General features: G+C 35.9%; 1 protein-coding gene and 1 long non-coding RNA gene across 14 annotated transcripts in view; both read left to right on the forward strand.

The window, feature by feature from the left end:
* The window catches only part of LOC135362361 (uncharacterized), a 33,217-nt gene extending 17,199 nt beyond the window's left edge, over positions 1–16,018 (forward strand). Inside the window, exon 2 of the long non-coding RNA XR_010406944.1 lies at positions 5,266–16,018. This is a non-coding gene — a long non-coding RNA (uncharacterized LOC135362361). The remainder of the gene's footprint in view (positions 1–5,265) is intronic.
* PICALM (phosphatidylinositol binding clathrin assembly protein) overlaps positions 1–16,577 on the forward strand; it is a 110,329-nt gene that overhangs the window by 17,864 nt on the left and 75,888 nt on the right. The gene's annotated exons all lie outside the window — the stretch shown is intronic.

Below are 16,577 nucleotides of genomic sequence, written 5' to 3' on the forward strand. Positions count from 1 at the left end.
CTTCCTCACCTGAAATCTGGTGTATTGACTTTGTTTTGTAACATTTTATTGGCTTTTTAAAGCTTGTGTGTAAATTAAAGCTTACAATTTCTGAGGCACTTGAAGATGGAGATGTCCAAAACTCTTGAAACGTGTTCCTTGTGAACTTGTTTTGAATGATATGCCTTCCTTATGCCTTGTGAACTTCAGCTGATTGTAGCCAGAGTGGAGATGATGCCAAGGAGCAGAAAATATTATGCCAAACAAGAAGTGGTTATCCCCTGTACTAGGAATTAGATTTGTGAGAGATAAGAAGAGAGATGCATGAATTTTAGAATAGAGAGGGCGATGACAAGACTCAGACTACTTGGAATGAAGAGAGAGAATTGAGAGAAAATATTTGTGTATCTTTATCCCTCTGGTGGAAAGGTGAGTGTTTTAAAGAATCTCGTTTCAGCACAGCCATTGTATTGTGTTACGTTAGATAGGCAAGTATTTAAATCTTTACAAGGGAGATAACAGAGCATCCCTTGCTTTGTCTGTCACAAGGCTATTGTAATAATCAGAAGACTAAGGATATGGAAGAACTTTGTAAAGTGCAAAGAGATCTGCATGTATAAAGATTTTGCCACATATTCATGTAACCATAGTTACACTTCCCAGTTGAAGAAATTGAGTTTTACAAACTTTCTAAAGATGGTAGTACAGAAGTCATTGAGTTTGAGGTGGTTTCATAATACTGTATTGGAAAAGTGATAAGGGAAAACTCATCAATAAAATAAGTAAAACTAACAAGATCAAATATTTGTAATACTGTCTTAAAGTTTATAAAATATTCTTAAGTATGTTCCTGTACTATTTTGATAATTATTCCTATTTTTAAAATGGAGATACTGAAACTGAGTGGCTAACTCACATGCCTTGAAGTTATAATGAAAGGTAGTCAGTCTGGAATTTGATTCTAGATCCTTTCCTCATTCTGATGTCACTTGATCCTGTTATCGTGTAGTCTTAGCATATGAAAATAGACATGGATGGCACCATTCAAAGAAATGGGAGAACCTAGAGCCGAACTTTAGTGATAGTGAGATTAGTGTCTTCATCATAACTGTTTGAAGCAGAGATTGGAAATATAGTACTTAGGATAGACTATCCAATGAGTGTAAGTCAGAAAAGAGCTCTAACAGGGAGAAATGGACTTTAAAAAAAAATAGAAAAAACTAAAAACAGACACACTTTTCCCCATCTGCCAATCTCATTCATTCTGGAAGGTATCCAGTGCAACAAAAAGTGTAGTTAATGGTCTCCAGTATTTGTCAAGTTTCCGGAGAGATCATACTTGGAAAGTAGTAGTTTCAAAGTAGTAGCCTCTTAGTGGGGTAGAAGGCCTGTTTGGGGAGCCTTTGTCATCATAGCAAAAGGAAAGTGGTGAAAGGTTGATATTCCAGAAAAGGGAGAAAGGTGGTTGAATTTTTCTTTGCTATTTGACTAGGCCATTTATTGCCTCCTCATAACAAACCAAGAGAAAGATATAGTATCTCAGAAATTTAAGGGACTTTTTATATATCCATCTACAGTTAGAATACATAGATTTAAAAAATATATGTGATATTATCTTTCACCTAAAAATAGATAGCTACTTGCATGAAAGCATCACCTAAGGCTTTTCTTAGTCTTTTATTATTATTATTGTTATCATTGGTACATAGAAGCAGAAGAACTAAATAAAAACCCATTGTAAGCATTCTGTACAATATTAAGTGTTAAATTCATTGTTTCTATATTCCCTAGCAGCAGAGGTCTGTTTATCCGAATACCTTGTATTGAGAAATATTTAAAGCGTATATTTAGGGGAGAATAAATCCATAATTAACTATGCAGTGTGCAGAATACGTTGTGATCATGTCAACTTTTAATAGAAGAGATAATCCTCAAAATATTTTGTCTTAAATTTTTGCTGTAATATACTTTGATGACTTTAAATAGATTTAATCAAATAATAACTTTATTTTGGAATTAAGATAAAACATACCAAACTTCTTCCTATAGTCATACATAGTTCTGAAAAAGGTTTTTTTAGATCAGCAAACAGTTTATGGCAAAAAGATTAAAGATTGAAACTAGTGGGAGTTTTTTTCCTTTAACATTATTGAGGCATAATTTACATGGAATTTTTAAGTTAAAAAAAGTAACATCTTCAGTCTTAATTCTGGCAGCTTATAAAGCAGATTTTTTTTTTTAAAGATTTTATTTATTTATTTGAGAGAGAGAATGAGAGAGAGAGCACATGAGAAGGGGGGAGGCTCAGAGGGAGAAGCAGACTCCCTGCCGAGCAGGGAGCCCGATGCGGGACTCGATCCAGGGACTCGATCCAGGGACTCCAGGATCATGACCTGAGCTGAAGGCAGTCGCTTAACCAACTGAGCCACCCAGGCGCCCAAGCAGATATTTTTTTTTAAAGATTTTTATTTATTTGACAGAGAGACAGCGAGGGAGGGAACATAGCAGGGGGAGTGGGAGAGGGAGAAGCAGGCTTCCTGCTGAGCAGGGAGGCTGATATGGGGCCCAGCCCCAGGCAGACGCTTAACGACTGAGCCACCCAGGCGCCCCTATAAAGCAGATTTTTATCTCGGAAGTTAGCCTTATAAAAAAGGCATTTGTCAGAAAATGAAATTATCAGGGTTTTTTTTTTTTTAGTGCTGAGAAATAAGCAAAAATGGGTTATAATAGCATTTTATAAGAACAGTTGTATAGTTATGAAATTTGTGAGGGTGGACATTTTTTTTGTTGAAACACTCCTAGTGATTATTCCTTTTTTTTTTTTTTTAAGATTTTATTTATTTATTTGAGACAGAGAGAATGAGAGAGAGAGAGAGTACATGAGAGGGGGGAGGGTCAGAGGGAGAAGCAGGCTCCCCGCCGAGCAGGGAGCCCGATGCGGGACTCGATCCAGGGACTCCAGGATCATGACCTGAGCCGAAGGCAGTCGCTTAACCAACTGAGCCACCCATGTGCCCATTCCTTCTTGTAGAAACTTAAAGGCTTAAGTTTAAAACTTTTTGGGAAAAATACTTCTACTTTATCTTATGGTGATTTATTAATAATTACTCATATTTTCCACTTATAGAGCATTATTTAAAAACTTAAAGCTGTATAGGTAGCTTATTATTTGGTGCTTATCTATTTCTGACTATATTTGTCATTACTGCTTACAACAGTTTGAAAAAAAAGTTTTTAGAAATGGCCTTCATATGTTAATGGTTTAGAGGGGTCTTTTGACACCTACTTGCCACAAGTGTGGGACTTAATGAATGGTAGCAAATGGCTGGTGTAATTTTGTTACCCCAAGGTCGCTTTTGTTCAGTTGTGAAGTGTGTGAATAAATAAATGAGATTCCCAGTCCCTACTTACTATCTACATGGAACTGGAGGCTTTGTAGAATCAACAAGAGAAGATTCTGTTCAATAAGACTTTGGTTTGGCAAGGGTGAAGCAGACGTGTGATGTGGAATTAATAGGATACCTCCATACTTCCCCACTCTCTGGAAAATGGTAGTTGATCATGGTAGTTAATTCTATAGGCCTCCAGGCCACCGGTGACACACTACCATTGTTACTGTAATTTTCAAGTCTCTTTATCCAAAGACTCCTGATTATCCTGTATAATTAGCAACCTCCCCAAAAATATGTCCCATCCTTCTTAAGTGCTAAGAAATCCTTAGCACTTATCACCATCTGCCATATATTTGTTCATTTGTTTACTGATTGTTTCTCCCCACCAGTATGTAAGCTTCCTGATGGCAGCAGTTTTGTCATCTGTTGCCTTTTTCTAAGTCCTAAGCCTATTTGGCATATTGTAGTATATGATGAATATTATAGAATATACGGAATTTCTACTTGTTCATACTAAGGTTTACAAGGCTGTAGGAAGATGGATCATAAAGATTCTATTGCTCTAATTGCATCTGGGACATGAACTTGTGTTTTCTGGATGCGGTAGACTATGGCAGAAAGTCTAACTGCAATTCATTTTTCACTCTGATTAGGCAGAATTTAAACTGTTAAGAAAAGCCATGAAAATCTTTTGGGTTCCTACTTACTTACTTATGTTTTAGACATAGGCTGACAGTATCACTTAGCCATGAGGAGGACTTTTTGCCTATTATTTTCCCTCTACCCCCACCTATCTTTTGAGTGGAGAGATGGGCTTTTGTTTCACCTATAAATCTATAAATATGTATAGCATCATGTCACACATTGTGGAAGATAGAAGAAAACAAAAGATAACTGAATTTATTTTAACAGAGTGAAGAATGAGTCTTGATTGCTTAAAACAGAAAAGGGACACTCAGGGTACAGTTGAGATTATATTCCTGATATTTTTGGATATAGAGGTGAAAATTTCTAGTATCTCGAACTTCCCAGAAGACCTTAGGCTGATTTTCAGAGAAGAAATTTGAGAATCATTTGCCTAGGGGTTTTTGTTCAAGTTAAAAGATTATTTTCTCAGGGTGAAAAAAAACAGAATCAGAGATTATTAATGTTAGGAAAATGCCCACAGGTTGGGGGATGAGAGGACAAAATGAATAGAATGGAAGCTTGTTTGTGTTTTAGGAAGGCTGAGGAAGAGCTAGAATACAGCACCACAGAAAGAAGAATGCAAATATGCCAGGAGTATGTGGTGGTAGTATATTAATTCCTTAGTTACATGTAGACTTTTATTAGGTCTCTTATAACTAGGGTGACATAGAATTTATATTCCAAACTGGGTCACTTTTGAGAGTGAAAAGGTGTGCTATCTGAATGGGACACTGGGACAACAGTTGTAAACCAGAACTGTTTCAGGAAAACCAGGACAGTTGATCACCTCCTATTAATAACATACTTTTCTCCAGACTTAGTCCCAGTTCTTGGACCCCAGATAAATTTTTTTCCTATATAGTACTCTGAACTGCATTTGAGGAACTTCTTAAGCTTTGATTCTTGTTTCTTGGTCTTCTTGGAATGAAGGAATTCTTTTCATTTTTTCCTGCTCCCCCGGACTGTTTGGTGGAGGTAAGTACAGTACTTACGATGAGTTGTTTGTTGACTTTTTATTTTGCTTAGAAAATTGTTTTGTGCATTTTTGGTCCAGTATTAGATTATTTTTAAGAATCCTGGTTTTATCTCCTTAACTGGGCTGATGAAGTATTAGTAAGTTCTTAGAATGTAATACAAAAAGAGTGAATTTGTGATTTTGGCATTTACTCTTAAATTACTTGATACTTACATGTTTCCTTTCCTACAGGTGGGATGGTAATTCTGAAACTTCAGATCTTCAAAGAAGGGAATGAAAACACCTTGTGTTTATATCGTGGATGTATTGTTTTTTTATGTTGGATCACTGTAATGCTTTCATTTTGTTTTCCTATAAATAAATCTTTTTTTATTCTTATATCAAGTGATGTTTTTTTATTCTGTTAAGTAATTATATTTTCTGGTAAATTAAAAATTAATAGAAGTAATAGTTGCCTTTGGGGTAGTACTTACTAAAATATGATTTACCTTACCTCTAAGATCCTTATTTGGAATCTGGGATGGGACTAGAGTGTCAAGGTTTGGAAATCATCACTTTGGAATACTAGAATGGAATCCTAAACAGTCTCAAAATTAAGGAGACAAACCTGAATCCCTCTATTCTTGCTACAGTCCTATTGTTTTGCTGTACAGTCTGCCATCTAGTGGTAGGAATGCAGAATACACCAGAACGCCAAGGAGAAGCTGTAAGTTTTCACTTTTTTATTATTAAGAAAACTTACATAGCAGGCTAAAACATTCTGATAATGAGGGAAAAAAAAGAATGACTGTTTCACTTGAAAATATAAATCAGTAGTAGTGAATTGAGAGTATTCAAAGAGTATGTGTTTTTTTGTAGAGTATTTATATGACTTAAACTTTATTCTGCTCTTGTAAGATTTATGTATATGTAACAGATTTGTTGAAGAGGCAAATGCATAAATAATGATAGATGATTTTAAGAGACAGATTGGACTGATTTAAAAAAGATACTTGTATATTGATTAAAATTTTAGAGCAACTACGTAACGATTCCATTAACTAAAATGATTTATTTTGCATTTTTAAAATTAAAGTACAGACAATTCAGGAAACTTGGCTTGTGTTCAGCTATGACCTAAGAGGCTAAATTTCAGCTGTGTATTAACATGGTAGCTTAGGGTTAGCTTTGTTTACCTAGCTCCATCTGAATTGTTTTCTTAGGTAGTCCCTCTTTAGTTCCACTTCTTTCCTCTCCTACAGATACAGAGGAGGTCAATCCTTTCTTTTTTGTTACTTTCTAAAGTGTTCTGAAAGCACCCAACACTTGACACTTACATGATCTATCCTACATATACTGCAGACTTAGGAATACTTCCTAAATCTATGTTAAAGTTTTTTTGGTTTTTTGTTTTGTTTTGTTTTGTTTTTGACAGAGAGAGAGCAGGTACAAGCAGGAAGCAGCAGGGAGAGGGAGAAGCAGACTCCCACTGAGCAAGGAGCCCAGTGCAGGACTCGATCCTGGGACCCTGGGATCATGACCTGAGCTGAAGGCAGCTGCTTAACCGACTGAGCCACCCAGGCACCCTATGTTAAATTTTTTATTCCTCTTTTTAAAAACTGATTTCTTTGGGTAGTCTCCATAAGCAAATGAAATTAGCACTGAGGGGAGGTCTTTTTGGGTTAATGTGTCTTCAAAAAAAGCTTTGTTTAAAATAAATAGGGATAGCCAGATAATGAGAGAATTTTTAATGGCTTGCTTATAGGAACTTTTCTGTTGAATAGTTTTTAAGGGAAGAAAACCTCTTGTTTTACATGGCGATTAAAAAAATCAGTCAAAAGGAAAGAAAAACTGGGGCACCTGGCTGGCCCAGTCAAAAAAGCATATGACTTTTTTTTTAAATTTAATTTTATTATGTTAGCCGCCATTCATTACATCATTAGTTTTTGATGTAGTGTTCCATATAACACCCAGTGCCCCATTCAGTACTTGCCCTCCTTAATACCCATCACCGGGTAACCCATCCCCCCACCCCCCTCCCCTCTGAAACCCTCAGTTTGTTTCTCAGAGTCCATAGTAGCATGTGACTCTTGATCTTTTGATCTAGGTGTCATGAGTTTGAGCCCCACCATGGGTGTAGAGATTACTTGAATAAATCTAACTTAAAAAAAAAGGGAAAGAAAAACTTACTATGGTATAAACAGGTTAAATATAGTATGTGCTATTACCAAAGTGTTATCTTTATATTTCTTAGTTTTCACATGTATGAATCTTTTGTTCGTTCATTTTGCAGAGAACCCAGTGACAGAAATAGCGTATCTACTTGTGTTAACAGATCGGTTTTTCCTGCAGCTGCAACTTATTTTTTTAGTAAGATGGGCCTTTGCCTTTTTTTTTTTTTTTTTAAAGATTTTATTTATTTGACAGAGAAAGAGAGAGCACAAGCAGGGGGAGTGGCAGGCAGAGGGAGAGGGAGAAGCAGTCTCCCCGCAGAGCAGGGAGCCCGATGTGGGACTTGATCCCAGGACCCCGGGATCATGACCTGAGCTGAAGGCAGTTGCTTAACCAACTGAGCCACCCAGGCGCCCTGCCTTACTTTCTTTGTGGTTTTTGGAGGTAACTTAAGGTTCATCTACCATGGTGAGAGATTGAACTTATATTCACAGTATTGGCCTACCTCTGGAACAGTGGGTACCAGATTTTCAGCTGTTCCACCATGTAGCTCTTGTGCGTGTACCACCTCTTCCTCACATGCTTGAAGAAATAAAAGAACACATCATGGCTGTCCTTTCTGCCACTGATCATGGTATTCCCCAAAGGATCTGGAATGTCCTTGTATATTGTGACTTAGCTCCTTTAGCTTCTTAGTATTTTTATCAAAGCCATTTGGATATCTTTATTTCTTTTTAATACTTTGAAATGCACCCTTCTCTCTTTTCAAATTAATTCATCTTTGTAATTCTTTTCCCCAGTCCTTGTTACTTGTACCAAGCATTCTATGGTATGTGAGTCTTTCCCCAGTTTTTACCTTCATACCCAATTAAAAAGTTAGTATAGGATTGGTATTTGCTGTGTGACATGAAATGTGCTTATTGAGATTTGTAAAATTATGGAAATAATAGTGGTATAGGTCTTTTACATATTGATTTCGGCTACCTGTTCATATATAATTTAGTTGCTGGATAATTTTGAAAGCGGTCAGTTCTTTTTGCATCAGCCTATTGAGGACATCAGTATATATCAGGAAATATTATACATCTACAGTTTTTAAAAATGGAATCTTACTCTGTAATGTTCTTTAACATGGCTTTGATTTAATGTACCCTGAGCATTTTCCCGTCAGCCTTTTTTGCCCTGTTTGTTGGCCTCGTAGTATTTCATTGTAAGACTGCTGTCTTTACCATTATTGAACATGTCCTCTCACGTTGTCACTTAGCTCCTTTAGTTTCATTGTACTTTTATCAAAGCCATTTGGATATATTTATTTCTTTTTAATACTTTGAAATGCACCTCTCTCTTTTCAAATTAATTCAATTCTTATTACTTGTACTGAACATTCTGTAGTGTGTAAGTCTTTTCCCAGTTTTTACTTTCACATCCAATTAATAAGTTGGTTAGACTTATTTCTTAAGGTATAAGCCGGTCTATGAAGACCATATTTCTGAATTAATTCTAAGGGGAATTATGTAAAAGTATTAATGTTGTGTTTCACATGGGGGACCCCGCAAACTATAAAGTTAAAGTGGTAACATTTACCTCTTAATTCAGACTATACTTTGTGACCCCTTACACAAAAAAATGAGTGGAGAAGTAATATTTAAGATTGTTCAGTCCATTTCCCAGACATTTGACACTTATGATAAGGGCAAATGTGCCTCTTTTTATAAAATTCTTTTGCCGTAAGTCTGATTTCAACTTGTGTGTTTTATAAATACTTTCAAATTTATTCCAAATGAGAAAAATATTGCTGATACTTTTAAAAAAGCAAAAGTTCAGAAACTTCTTGTCCTCTCGTGTTTCTTGACTACTGTTTTTGTTGCTGTTTCTTGGAATAGTTGTTCTTACCATTTGTACTCCTACCCAGGAAAGATTTCAAAGATCTGATCAGTGAAGCAACATTTGATGATCCACTTAATTTGCCTTCCAAATTTAGTGTATCTCTAATTTTCTAGATGATTGAAGAAATGAGTCCTTTCAGTGAAATTGTGTCTTTCATAAGCTCACAGTAGACATCATACAAGAGTATAAAGCTCAAATCCTTTCTTCTAAGACCAGGAACAAGACAAGGATGCAACTTCTGTGCCACTTCTATTCAACATGGTACTGCAAATCTTACCCAGAGCAACTAGGCAAGGAAAAGAAATAAAAGGCATCCACATTGGAAAGAAGTAAAACTGTCACTGTTTGTGGATGACATAATATATAGAAGACCCTAAAGACTTCATTAAAAAACTGTTAACTAAAAAACGAAGTCAGTATAGTTGTAAGATAAAAAAATCAACACACAAAAATCTGTTGCATTTCTGTGTACTGATAATTATCAGGAAAATAAAACAATCCCGTTTATAGTTGCATTAAAAAGAAAATTCCTAGGAATAAACTTAACAAAGGAGGTGAAATACCTGTATATTGAAATCCACAGCACTTAATAAAAGAAATTGAAGAAGACACAAATATAAAGGTACCCTGTGCTCATGGATTGGAAGAATTAATGTCGTTAAAATATCCATACTATCCAAAGCAATCTACAGATGCAGTGCAATTTCTACCAAAATTCCAATGGGATTTTTTCAAAGAAATAGAACAAATAATTCTAAAATTTACAAAAACAACCAGACACACACACAAAACAGTCTTGAGAAAGAACAAAACTAGAGGCATTACACACCCTTCTTCAATTTAAACTATATTACAAAGCTACTGTAATTAAAACAGTATGGTATTATCATAAAAGTAGGGATACAGATCAATGGAACAGAATAGAGAACCCATGAATAAACCTGTGCATATATGGTCAATTAATTTATGACAAATGAGCCAAAAATATACACCCGGGAAAGGATAGTCTCTTCAGCAAATGGTTCTGGGACAACTGGGCAGCCACATGCAAAATAATGAAACTCAACCACTGTTACACCATATAAAAAATGAACTCAAAATGGATTAAAGAATGTAAGACCTGAAGCCATAAAACTCCTAGAAGAAAACATAGATGGTAAACTCCCTGACATAGGTTTTGGTGATGATTTTTTGCATATGGGCTGGTGAGGCGAGCACAGTGATGATTTTTTTGAAATCATTTTGAAGCAACAAAAGCAAAACTAAGTGGGATTGCATCATACTAAAAGGCTTCTGCACAGCAAATGAAACCAACAAAATGAAAAGGCACCCTACCGAATGGGAGAAAATATTTGCAGATCATACATCTGATAAGAGGTTAATACTTAAAATATATAAAGAACACATACAATTCAATAGCAAAAACCAAACAGTTCAATTAAAAAATGATGAACTGAATAGACTTTTTTTTTTTAAAGAAAACATAGAGCCAACAGGAATGTAAAAAGATGTTCAACATTGTTAATCATCAGGGAAATGCAAATCAAAACCACAGTGAGATATCACCTCACGCCTGTTGAAGTGGCCATTATCAAACAGACAGATACCAAATGGAGAAGGGGGAATGCTTGTGCACTGTTGATGGGAATGTAAATTGGTATACCTACTTGGAAAACAGTATGGAGGTTCATCAAATTGAAAGTAGAACTACTTACTGTATGATCCAGCAGTTCCACTTCTGGGTAACTTGAAAAGATATATACACCCTCGTGTTCATTGTCGTAGTATGTGCAATTGCCAGGATATGGAAGCATCCTAAGTGTCCACTGATGGATGAATGCATAAAGAAATTGTGGTATGTTTGCACAGTGGAATATTATTCAGCCACAAAAAAGAATGAAATCTTGCCATTTGCAACAACATGGATGGATCTCCAAGGCATTATACTAAGTGAAATAAGTCAGAGAAAGACAAATACCATGTTACCTCTTACGTGAGGATATTAAGAAAAGCTGATAGATACAGGGGACAGATTGGTGGTTGGGGAATGAGGGTGGGAGAAATGGGTGAAGGGGTTTATTGGTAAAAATGCAATTGATATAAAACAAATTTGGAATCATTTAAAATATTTATGTTTATATATTAATATATGTGACATAGGTGTATTATATGTAATAAAAGCACTGAAAAAGAATAGTATTTAATTAGTATTTGTTGAGACTTTCTTAATATATAGTTCCAACAGCATTAACTAATCCTCAGAACAGTCTTATGATGTAGACACATGCACACCAAAAAAAGTATATTTCATCGTGATCCTTTTGAAAGAGATAGTGTAGGGGTGCCTAGGTGGCTCAGCTGGTTAAGCGACTGCCTTCGGCTCAGATCATGATCCGGGCGTTCTGGGGTCGAGTCCCGCATCTGGCTCCTTGCTCAGCAGGGAGCCTGCTTCTCCCTCTCCCTCTACCTGCTACTCCGCCTGCTTATGCTCTCTCTCTCTCTCTGTCAAATAAATAAATAAATAAATAAATAAATAAAATTCAAAAAAAAAAAAAAGATAGTATAGCATTTGGCCAAATGATTATGATACATTGTGGGGGTTTTGTTTTTGTTTTTACTAATACTGTTTTTAGCCAAGTTTATTTATTAGAAAATCTACTTGGGTATCAGCATAGTTTTGATATATGTAGTCCAGTGAATGCCTGAATAGTTGGGAACTTGACACCCTCAGCATTCTGCTAATGGTGCATGCCTGACTTGCTGTGAAAGTGAACCCTAAGTGGCTTAAGTTTCTAAAATTGGTGAACTCTGCCTTGGGAAATGAATCCATCTGGTGATTGGTTACTACTAAATTTTTGATATTTTGCTGGACATTTTCCCCTGGAAAAAATTCTATTTTGCATTTTTGTTTTAAATTGATTAGAGATTTAGGACTTGCACTAAATTGGCTAATTGGGTATTCACTTGGTATATATGTTTCCAAGCACCCTTACCTTTTACAAAAATTTAATTCTGTTCATGAATCTGTCGCTACTATAGTAGTGAGTTTCTGTGACCTGACCTTTCGGAAAGTCTAATTTGTGTTAATACAGGTAATGTCTACTTTATCTACCTCAGACATTGTTGGAGGGGCATATTAGATAATAAAAGTGAGAGTATTTTGTTTGTATAGTAGGGATTGGTTCCTTCCACTGTCTCTGGAAAGATGCTCTTAGGTTTCTGTTGTAGGCCTATTTTCTTCCTCCCTTTAAGTACTAGAATCCTCATAAATTCTCATGTATACCTAACGCAAAGAGCCTATATCCCATGTAGTAATTTTTTTTAGTGTGGGGTTTAGGAATTATTAATAATGTAATATCAAGAAGGTATTTCAGTTTTTATATTAAGGTAAATAACTAAAAGAAAATATAAGATGTGTTTCCATTTAGAACCCTTTTGATTGCTAAGGGAAATTTAATATCAAGTTTGTGGTTTTTAAGAATTCTTCTGAATTGAGAATGGGAAAAGCAGTAGCTATCAAGATTCCCATGATATGTGTGATTCTTGTTTGGAATGATTGGAGGTGGGATAACATTTTCCTTCCTCAGTTGTTGGAACTCAGACTTGGAAGCGTTTTCAAGCTATTGTAGTAGAGACATTGTGCAGAGGAAAAATTACTGCCTAGAGAACTGCTTGAGTTAAAATACTATAAGGGAAGTATATTCTGTAGAGTCGGTGTAACTATTCAGTGTTTCTTCTCCCAGGAATATTTGTATAACTTTGGTTTTGTATTTGGTCTACTGTGGATTCATAATCTCAACATGAATTTTTTTTTTTTTTTTTTAAAGATTTTACTTATTTGACAGAGACACAGCGAGAGAGGGAACACAAGCAGGGGGAGTGGGAGAGGGAGAAGCAGGCTTCCCGCAGAGCAGGGAGCCCAATGCAGGGCTCCATCCCAGGACCCTGGGATCATGACCTGAGCCGAAGGCAGACGCTTAACGACTGAGCCACCCAGGCGCCCCTCGGCATGAATTCTTATTTCTTCTTCCTGTTTAATGTGAAGTGCTGTATTTTAGTTTCTGGAGTTACCTTCAGTTTTTATGTGATCGTTTCTAAAGTATACTGTAGTTTTCATAAGCATTGTAATAAAAACCTTTATTTGTTAGATCCTCTCCAACCTGAAATTTGAAAATTTTCACATGTAATGGGCTCAGGTTTGTTTTTTATTCCTTTGGCAATAGCAGATTGTGCAAATAGTCATAGATTGTTGGTTTTAGTCTATGTAAAAAATACCATTTTGGATGCTTATTTAAAAAGTCATTCTAGGACTGTCCATATGCTTATTTAAATGAATGTATTTATTAAAAAAGTATGAGTGACCACTGTATACAAGGCACTATTCTGGGCCTTTGGGGATACAGTAGAGAACAAAACATAGCCTTACCCACATGGAACTTACATTTTAATTGAGAGAGAAAAATATTAAATGGATTAAGATGAGTTAGGTGGTAAATGCTCTGCAGACAAAGTGAGAAAGGATGGATAGTGAGGGTTTGGAGGTAGAGAAGTGCCCTGAGGCTTTGTTATATTGTATAATTATTTGGAAGAGTTCATCTGATAAGGTGACATTTGAGCAAAGATCTGTAAGAATAAAGTGTGGGAGCAAAAAGTGTAGATATCTAGGAGAAGAGTGTTCTGGGCAGAAGGAACAACAAGTGCTAAGCACCTGAGGTAAGAGTTCTTGGTCTGTGGGAGGCATTGCAAAGGAGACATCCGTGTAACTGAAGCAAAGTGATGCAGAGAGAGTTGATCACAAAGGGTTTATAGCATTGGTTTATAGCATTAGAATATATATATTCTAATATTATATATAAAATCCTGTAGTTGAAACTACAATCTATACCTTTTGCTTCATTTAAGATCTGACTTAAATCTTAAGTCAGATTTCTGACTAATCGAGCAGTTTATTACCAACTTTGTGATGAAGAGTATGGAAATTGCTAACAAAAATGTTTGCAGTCTCCTTTTAAGGTCTCTCAAACTAGTTAGAAGGTAATGATTTGGAAATAAATACAGTGTAGGATAATTCTATTATGTAGAATTATGTGCTAGCTTTAGTGACTGGGGCGTACCTTGGTATGTGAAGGGAAGACAATTCATTTTGAAGAATGAGCAAGAATGTAAAGATGCAGGGGTGAAACAGCAAGGTACGTCACAGAAAACTGGAAAGTGGTTTTGTATTGGAAGCTAAGATTTGAGATGGGAGAATATGACAAGGAGGAAGTGTATGCCATCCTGTAAGGAGTAGGGATGTCATTGAGGTTAAGCAGTGAAAGTGTTGTGTTGTAGATCATTCTGTGGTCAGTTTAGAGAAGGGGGGTGTGAGGTGGGTGAGACCCCAAATCAGGTATCATCAGGTAAGAAGCAGTCAGTCCATCATTTCTTTGTGGGGACAGTTTTGGGTGGAGCAGGTTTGTTTGTTTTTATTCATTTATTAATTTAAAGTAGGCTCTATGTCCAATGTGAGGCTTGAACTCATGACCCTGAGATCAAGAATCACATGCTCATTCAACTGAGCCAGCCAGGCGCCCCAGTGGGTGGAACAGTTTTAAAATGTGAAGTGCCGATGGTGCACTTTGCAGGACAATTTATCTTCCTCATCCTTGGTATTAAATGCCAGTAAAATCTCTGTGTTAATCTCCCTCCCCAATTTCTGAATACTTCCAGGAGAGGTGGCACCCCCTAGTTAAGAAATAGAATTTAGGAGCACCTGAGTGTCTCAGTCAGGTAAGCGGCTGCCTTCAACTCAGGGTCCTGGGATTGATCCCATGTCCTGTTCTCTGACCAGCGGGAAGCCTCCTTCTCCCTCACCCTCCACCTGCTTATGCTCTCTCTCTCAAATAAAATCTTATAAAAAATTAAAAAAAAAGAAATAGAATTTAAACTCCGGCTTTGACAATGATAGTGGGATGGAGAGGAACAGGTAGAATTGCTGGAGATTTAGGAGACTTGGTTACTGATGGGCTCTAGGGAGTATATATGAACACAGAGAGGTAGGAGCACCTGTGGAGTAGTACTGTGACAAGAAATTTTATGACAGGTTCAGTTTTGAAAACTAAAAAAAATACGATTCTGAGGAGTGTGGACTTGATGCCATCAAGAGGAAGTAACTTTAAGAATTGAATAGCTTATCAAAACAATTTCTGGAAGGATATAGAAAAATGTAGATATATCAAGATAAATAGAAAAAAACTAAGAATATAACATAATTGAGTTCAGAACTTGACCAGTGTGTTTGAAGTTTTAAAGGATTCAAAAGGAGCAAGACAGATAAGCCTTGCCCTCAGACTACTTTTTGAGGGGCAGAGAGAAAGCTTAGCTTTGGGAATAAGGTGTACATAATATATTTAGTGCTGTAGGACAGATATGAAGTACTATTTAAGAAGAATCAGAGAAGGCAGAGATCAAGTTCTTTTTATTATCAGAAACTGAACCATACACACCAAATTGAAAGTACTATTTAATTTTTGTTGCAAGTATGAATTGTGAAAGCCTTGTATTATTCTCCTGTTCCAAGGGTACTCTGACCGTGTTGTGCTTTGTTCTTTAAGCATTGTTGGCTAGGGTAACTGCTTATCTAAAATTCATTTGTTTATTCAATGTTACTTTGTATAATAATTGAGCCTATTAGAACAAACATTTTTGAAAGATTGTAAGCAGATAAATGGTCATGGTTGCATTGGTGTTTCTTGTGATCAAGGCCAAGTTTGGTCACTTGAATTTTTACTTAATCATTATGCGCTGAAGATTAAAAGTAGGCAAACTGCTTATGAGTCATGAATAACTTTAATTTCTTTCCCTTATGGTAGTTATAGCTGAGATATTTATACATTTTTATACATTAAAAGTAAAACAACTCATTTCTTGGTCTTCCTCTCTGTTCTCTAAATTGGATTGTATCTTGTATTTTCTTCATTGAATTTGACATCTCTTAAGTAGATAGGAGGTAAAACTGAGGTCTGTTAAGAGCTGCTCCCTCCCACTCCCCCCAGTTTTGGTGCTGAAACAATTATATGTTAGACCATTTTGTAGTAATGCTCTCCCGCTTAAAATATAAAATTGGAACTTACATTGTTTTAACTGTTTTCAGAGTTCCTGGATCATTTCTTACTTGAAAATTTATGCAACAAGAAACTTCAGTTTGTTTCCTGTTTTGTTTGTTAGTTTTAGCTAGTTGATACCAACTGATAACTGAACTCAGTAAAACTGAAGGGAGAGAAGAATGAAAATTTATATAAACAGATCCTACCCACTCTCAGACCACATGTTTTGCTCTGTTTTCTTAATAGTGCAAACACAGCATTCTAGGGAGAATATTAATAAAGGTAGTTTGACTTTCAGCTTATTCATGCTTCTATATGTATGATTTTTTTTAAGGTTTTTTTTTTTTTTTGGAATGGTAGGGATGAATAATCCTAGCACTGTAGTTCTGAAGGTTTATGAGTAATAAGAGAATTGAAAGT

The sequence above is a fragment of the Mirounga angustirostris genome, unplaced genomic scaffold (assembly GCF_029215605.1).
Source record: "Mirounga angustirostris isolate CCGP_5_RB_7025 unplaced genomic scaffold, mMirAng1.0.hap1 SCAF_13, whole genome shotgun sequence".
Lineage (NCBI taxonomy): Eukaryota > Metazoa > Chordata > Mammalia > Carnivora > Phocidae > Mirounga > Mirounga angustirostris.